This window comes from Marmota marmota, unplaced genomic scaffold, assembly GCF_001458135.2.
Source record: "Marmota marmota marmota unplaced genomic scaffold, marMar, whole genome shotgun sequence".
NCBI lineage: Eukaryota > Metazoa > Chordata > Mammalia > Rodentia > Sciuridae > Marmota > Marmota marmota.
The window spans coordinates 2,997,111-3,003,332 of record NW_025999898.1 but is presented as its reverse complement, the minus strand read 5'-3'; positions in this window follow the sequence as shown (position 1 = coordinate 3,003,332).

Below are 6,222 nucleotides of genomic sequence, written 5' to 3'. Positions count from 1 at the left end.
TGGAGATAATACCATGCACCATATCTGATCATAATGGAATGAAACTAGAAATCAATGATAAAAGAAGGAAGGAAAAATCCTACATCACATGGAAAATAAACAATATGTTACTGAATGATCAATGGGTTACAGAAGACATAAAGGAGGAGATAAAAAAAATTCTTAGAGGCAAGTGACAATACAGACACAACATACCGGAATCTATGGGACACAATGAAAGCAGTTTTAAGAGGGAAATTCATTTCTTGGAGTTCTTTCCTCAAAAAAAGGAAAGACCAACAAATAAATGAACTCACACTACACCTCAAAAACCTAGAAAAGGAAGAGCAAAACAACAGCAAATGTAGTAGAAGACAAGAAATAATTAAAATTAGAACAGAAATCAACAAAATTGAAACAAAAAAAACCATTGAAAAAATTGAAAACACTAATAGTTGGTTCTTTGAAAAAATAAATAAGATCAACAGGCCCTTAGCCATGCTAATGAAGAGAAGAAGAGAGAGAACTCAAATTACTAACATACGGGATGAAAAAGGCAATATCACAACAGATGCTACAGAAATACAGAAGATAATTAGAAAGTATTTTGAAACCCTATATTCCAATAAAATAGAAGATAATGAAGATATCGATAAATTTCTTAAGTCATACATTCTGCCCACATTGAGTCAGGAAGACACACACAATTTAAACAGACCAATAACAAAGGAAGAAATAGAAGAAGCCATCAAAAGACTACCAACCAAGAAAAGCGCAAACCAAAACAGGCAGGTGGACCAATGGTACAGAATAGAGGACACAGAAACCAATCCACAAAATTACAACTTTCTTATATTTGATAAAGGGGCTAAAAGCATGCAATGGAGGAAGGATAACATCTTCAACAAATGGTGCTGGAAAAATTGGAAATCCATATGCAACAACATGAAACTGAATCCCTTTCTCTCGCCATGCACAAAAGTTAACTCAAAATGGATCAAGGATCTAGATATCAAATCAGAGACACTGTGTCTGATAGAAGAAAAAGTTGGCTACGATCTACATACTGTGGGGGTGGGCCCCAAATTCCTTAATAGGACACCCATAGCCCAAGAGTTAATAACAAGAATAAATAAATGGGACTTACTTAAACTAAAAAGTTTTTCCTCAGCAAGAGAAACAATAATAGAGGTAAATAGAAAGCCTACATCCTGGGAACAAATTTTCACCCCTCAAACTTCAGATAGAGCCCTAATATCCAGAATATACAAAGAACTCAAAAAATTAAACAATAAGATAACAAATAACCCAATCAACAACTGGGCCAAGGACCTGAACAGACACTTCTCAGAGGAGGACATACAATCAATCAACAAGCACATTAAAAATGCTCACCATCTCTAGCAGTAAGAGAAATGCAAATTAAAACCACCCTAAGATACCATCTCACTCCAGTAAGAGTGGCAGCCATTATGAAGTCAAACAACAATAAGTGTGGGCGAGGATGTGGGGAAAAGGGTACACTTATACATTGCTGGTGGGACTGCAAATTGGTGCAGGCAATTTGGAAAGCAGTATGGAGATTTCTTGGAAAGCTGGGAATGGATCCACCATTTGACCCAGGTATCGCCCTTCTGGGACTATTCCCTGAGGATCTTAAAAGAGCGTACTATAGGGATACTGCCACATCAATGATCATAGCAGCACAATTCACAATAGCAAGACTGTGGAACCAACCTAGATGCCCTTCAATAGATGAATGGATAAAAAAAAAATGTGGCATCTATACACAATGGAGTATTACGCAGCACTAAAAAATGACAAAATCATAGAATTTGCAGGGAAATGGATGGCATTAGAACAGATTATGCTAAGCGAAGCTAGCCAATCCTTAAAAAACAAATGCCAAATGTCTTCTTTGATATAAAGAGAGCAACTAAGAACAGAACAGGGAGGAAGAGTATGAGGAAAAGATTAATATTAAATAGAGACGAGTGGGGGGAGAGAAAGGGAAAGAGAAGGGAAAGCGTATGGAAATGGTAGGAGACCCTCAATGTAACACAAAAGTACGTATAACAGGTTGTGAGGGGAAAGGGGGGGAAGGGAGAGAATTGAACAACAGCAGATGAGGTAGAGAGGGAAGATGGGAGGGGAGGGGAGGGAGGATAATAGGGGATAGGAAAGGCAGCAGAATACGACAGTCACTTATATGGCATTATGTAAAAATCGTGAATGTGTAACTGATGTGATTCTGCAATTTGTATTTGGGGTAAAAATGGGAGTTCATAACTCACTTGAATGAAATGTATGAAAGATGATATGTCATGAGCTTTGTAATGTTTTGAACAACCAATAAAAAAAAGTCAAAAAAAAAAAGAAACTCATTATGTACCAGACTAGGAAGAGAAATGAGAGAATATTAATGGCACATAGTTGCAAAGACGTTTGAGTGATCTGGGAATAAGGATGGTGAGGTTTGTCCTGATCCATACAGTGAAGGAGAACTGTGAGAGAGCAGTAGCATAGAGGCCATGGAGCAGACACCCCAGAGGTCTGCAAAGACAGTCCTACTTCAGGTCTCTTTTATACACTGTGAATTCCCAGAGAACAGAGACAGGAGCTTCATTTAAATTGACTCCTTTTATTCTGGCCAACCAAACCCCTCTTTGATTCAGTGTGTAGTCCAATGTCTAGCTATCATTACTGGGAAATAGGGGGGAAGTTGGCATGGCCTGGCTTGAGGCTCTTCAGGTACCCAGAGAGTCCCTGGATACTTGGCCCAATAAAAGACCAGGAGGCAAGTTCGCAGCTGAGAGCCCCACAGGCCCCTCCATAGCAGGCCCACATCAATTCCTGCTGCCAGGATCAAGTTCATCATATCTGTGGGCAGAGGACATGTGGTCCAGATGGAAGCTTCTTGCCTCCACCAGGGCCTTAGCCACTGCCCTCTCCTTGCCCAAGGTCAGAATAAAGTTCTTTTGCAGGAATAGTCTGATTCCACCTCCATCTTTAGTTTTCTATTGATTCTTCCTTAATAGTAGGAGGACACATAATTCATTCCACATTATAAGAGACCGTCAGAGGAAAGAGTGTCTTATATTCAAATTCTACATGAAAAAAGAAGTCAAATATCAGGGCCCTGGAAGAGTTCAGGAATGACTCATCTCTCATGCTGCTCAAAACGTCTGCTTTCTCTCTCCCTACTTGATTTCTCACAAGGACACACATAGAGATCAGATTAGTGAGTGATTGTGAAAATAAATTTGTACAGTCAATAACTCAAAGGACATAGTGCAAATGAGAAAGAGGTGGAAGTAAAAAGAAAAGCTATAAGGGAATTGAAAAACAAAACAATGAACTGGAGGATCCTTATGAAGTTAGAGATCAGAAAAGTTCAAGAAAGAAGGGATGAGGATCAGCTTCCAAAAACAGATCTCAAATGCTTTCCCTGGATTTTCAGGTATAAAGACCTTGGTATTAAGCAGGTCACAGTGAGCAGCTCATAGCTAAGGGGTAGTAAGAAAGAACCAAGAATAAAGGAAGAAAGTGATGAATACTGACCAGAGGTGAAGCCAATATGGAGAGGGGGCAAGAGCTGGGGGGGAGGTCAGGTCAATATGAAATTTGTTCTGTGTTTGATTTCTGTTCTATTGGTACTCTTTATAGGAAACACAGTCTCTCCCAGACTCTCACCTTTATTTTTTTGTTTTCTCCCAGAATGGCTTGCAGATTTTTATTTAATCAAAACTCTGGTTTACTTTGCAAGATATTTCTTTGATTTATGTTTGTTAAGGCTTCCCTTCTTTGTTTATACAATTCTTATGAATTTGATGATGATAAAGACTTAAGTGTGGATTTTAGGGGAAGGGGACTTTCAGAAATGCAGAAATTTAATTCTCACTCTCAAACCACAAACTCACAATCCATATTTTTAAAAGATACAGAGAGGATCCCTGTGCACATTATATATGAAAAAAATAAGTCAAAGAAAAGAAGTGCTTCTGAGAAGCACTCGTCTAAGAAAAGATGGGTATTTGCTTATAAATTGTTTTTCATGCTTCAATTTATTCTGTTCCTTCAAAATATATCCAACAAACTAACTTCTGATTTACTCTTCTGGTCATTATACACCAAATTTTATGTATCTTTGCATCTTGATAGCAGTAAAAAATTGGGATTTTGTAAAAGCTGTGGGTTTTGTATTAATGCTTCTAATTTTAATAGTAAAGAGGTGTACTATATTTATATATTTTAACACAGAAATTCTTTATTTCAGCCTTAAGTCACAATCACAGTCATCAACATTAGAAATCTGAACATAAATAAGATCATATTTCTGGATAAATCATAGGGCAAGATAGAAAACTAAAAGCAAGTTAACACTGTGATATTGAGTATATGGTATATTCATTTGCTAGAACAATAATGGCCATATACCACAAACTTCGTATTTAGTAACATCTGAAACATATTGTCCTATACTTGTTGTGACTAATCATCCAAAATCGACAAATGAAATTATGTTCCTTATGACAACTCTAGGGAATAATTTTCTGGCTCCTAGTTCTTTGAGGACAATTTGGGGTGTCCTTTGGCCTGAAGTTACATAAGTCCAGTCTTTACCTCAATCTTCACATGACATTCTATCTGTGTTTTCCTATGTCTCATGGCCATCATCTTATAAGAGTAGCAGATATATTGGATCAGTATGTCACCCCACTCCTGAATGTCTTCATTCTACCTAATGACATTTACAATGACTCTTTTTAAAAATAAAGTCACAATCTGTGGTATTTAGAATCATCACTTCAACATGTCTTCTTAGGAGAATATATTTTAACATATTCCATTAGAGATGGATGTTTTCCAAAATTTTTATACTTTTTGATATTTTCAAATAATATGCAATGTAATAGTACTAAAATTAAACCTAATATAATGGACGTACAGAGGATGATTTCTTTGTTTTTCTCTTACATGGCAAAAAAAAATATTACTGGAGATGCTTTATTATGGAGCAAATTCATTGTTACTGGTGAGATAGGACCAGGTGCTGCTGTACTCTTGAGAAAATAATTGAATTGTTTGTTGTGACACACTTCCACCCAAGTAAATCATAAATATCCTCCACTTTAGGATTCAGTCAGGAAGAGGAATATATTCAGATGCGTCCTTGTTGAGAGCCACAGCTGAAGGGGCCCCAGCAAACTTCCAGCTGCCAAAAAACTTCCAGCTGCCAGCTGATGATTGGCTCACAGTGGCCCCAGCAAACTTCCAGCTGCCAGCTGATTGGCTCTCCTCTGGGGTGATGCTCATTGGGCTGTTTCCCCACCCTTTCAGACCACAGAGCTGCACATTGGGGGACTTTTTTGGCTCTGCCCACACGACCCAGCCAATTGGCCTCAAGAGCAGGAGGAGTGGGGGGGTTGAGAGGCTTGTGGGAAGCCGGTGGTGGCAGTTGGGCTCTGAGGGAATTCCTGAGGAGCTCCTGTGGTTTTGCATGTGTGTTCTAAAAATAAAGTTTGTTTCTGCTTAATAAGTGGCTCCTGATTTGTGCCCAGCCAGACTGTGGCATTTGGTGACTGTATGGGGAACGACTGAGGGTAACTGATAAGGTAAACTGCTCGCCCCTGAGGGCAGGGCTAGAGGATGGGTAGCCATTTTAAGATTCTTCTTTTGTTTTGTTTTGCTTTTGTTTTAAGTTGCCTGTCCCTGGAGATGTCTAAGGCAGAAGAAGAAATGCTCACATCTGAGGAAAAACTATTTGCGTCTGAGGAACAGATAGGGAGAAAGGATGGATGGACATTTCAGGATTATAGAAAGGCTATTATAATGATTTTTTGTTGTTCCACTTTTGTTTCATTCTGTTTCAGTTTTGTTTGGCATTATCTTGTTATAGTAGAAATATGGAATCAGAAATTGGTAAAAAAACAAACAGAAAGAGTGTTAAGTAAATTGTTAGAGGAAGAAGGCATCCCAGTAAAATCAAGAGCAGTCAGGGCATACGTTGATACAATACAAAAATGTAACTCATGGCTTTTTAAGAAGGAGTTGTTAAATATATCACAATGAAACCATCATGGTGAAGATTTAAAAAGAATAGAAAAGAAAAGCCCAGGGACTCAGCAAGTTGGCATATTGCCATTGTGGACGTTCATATCTTGTTTGCTTAGTCCAAAGCCTTCAGTTCAGACAATGGTAGAGGAAGGAGAAGACATATTGATTCAAGTAAAAGAGAAAGTC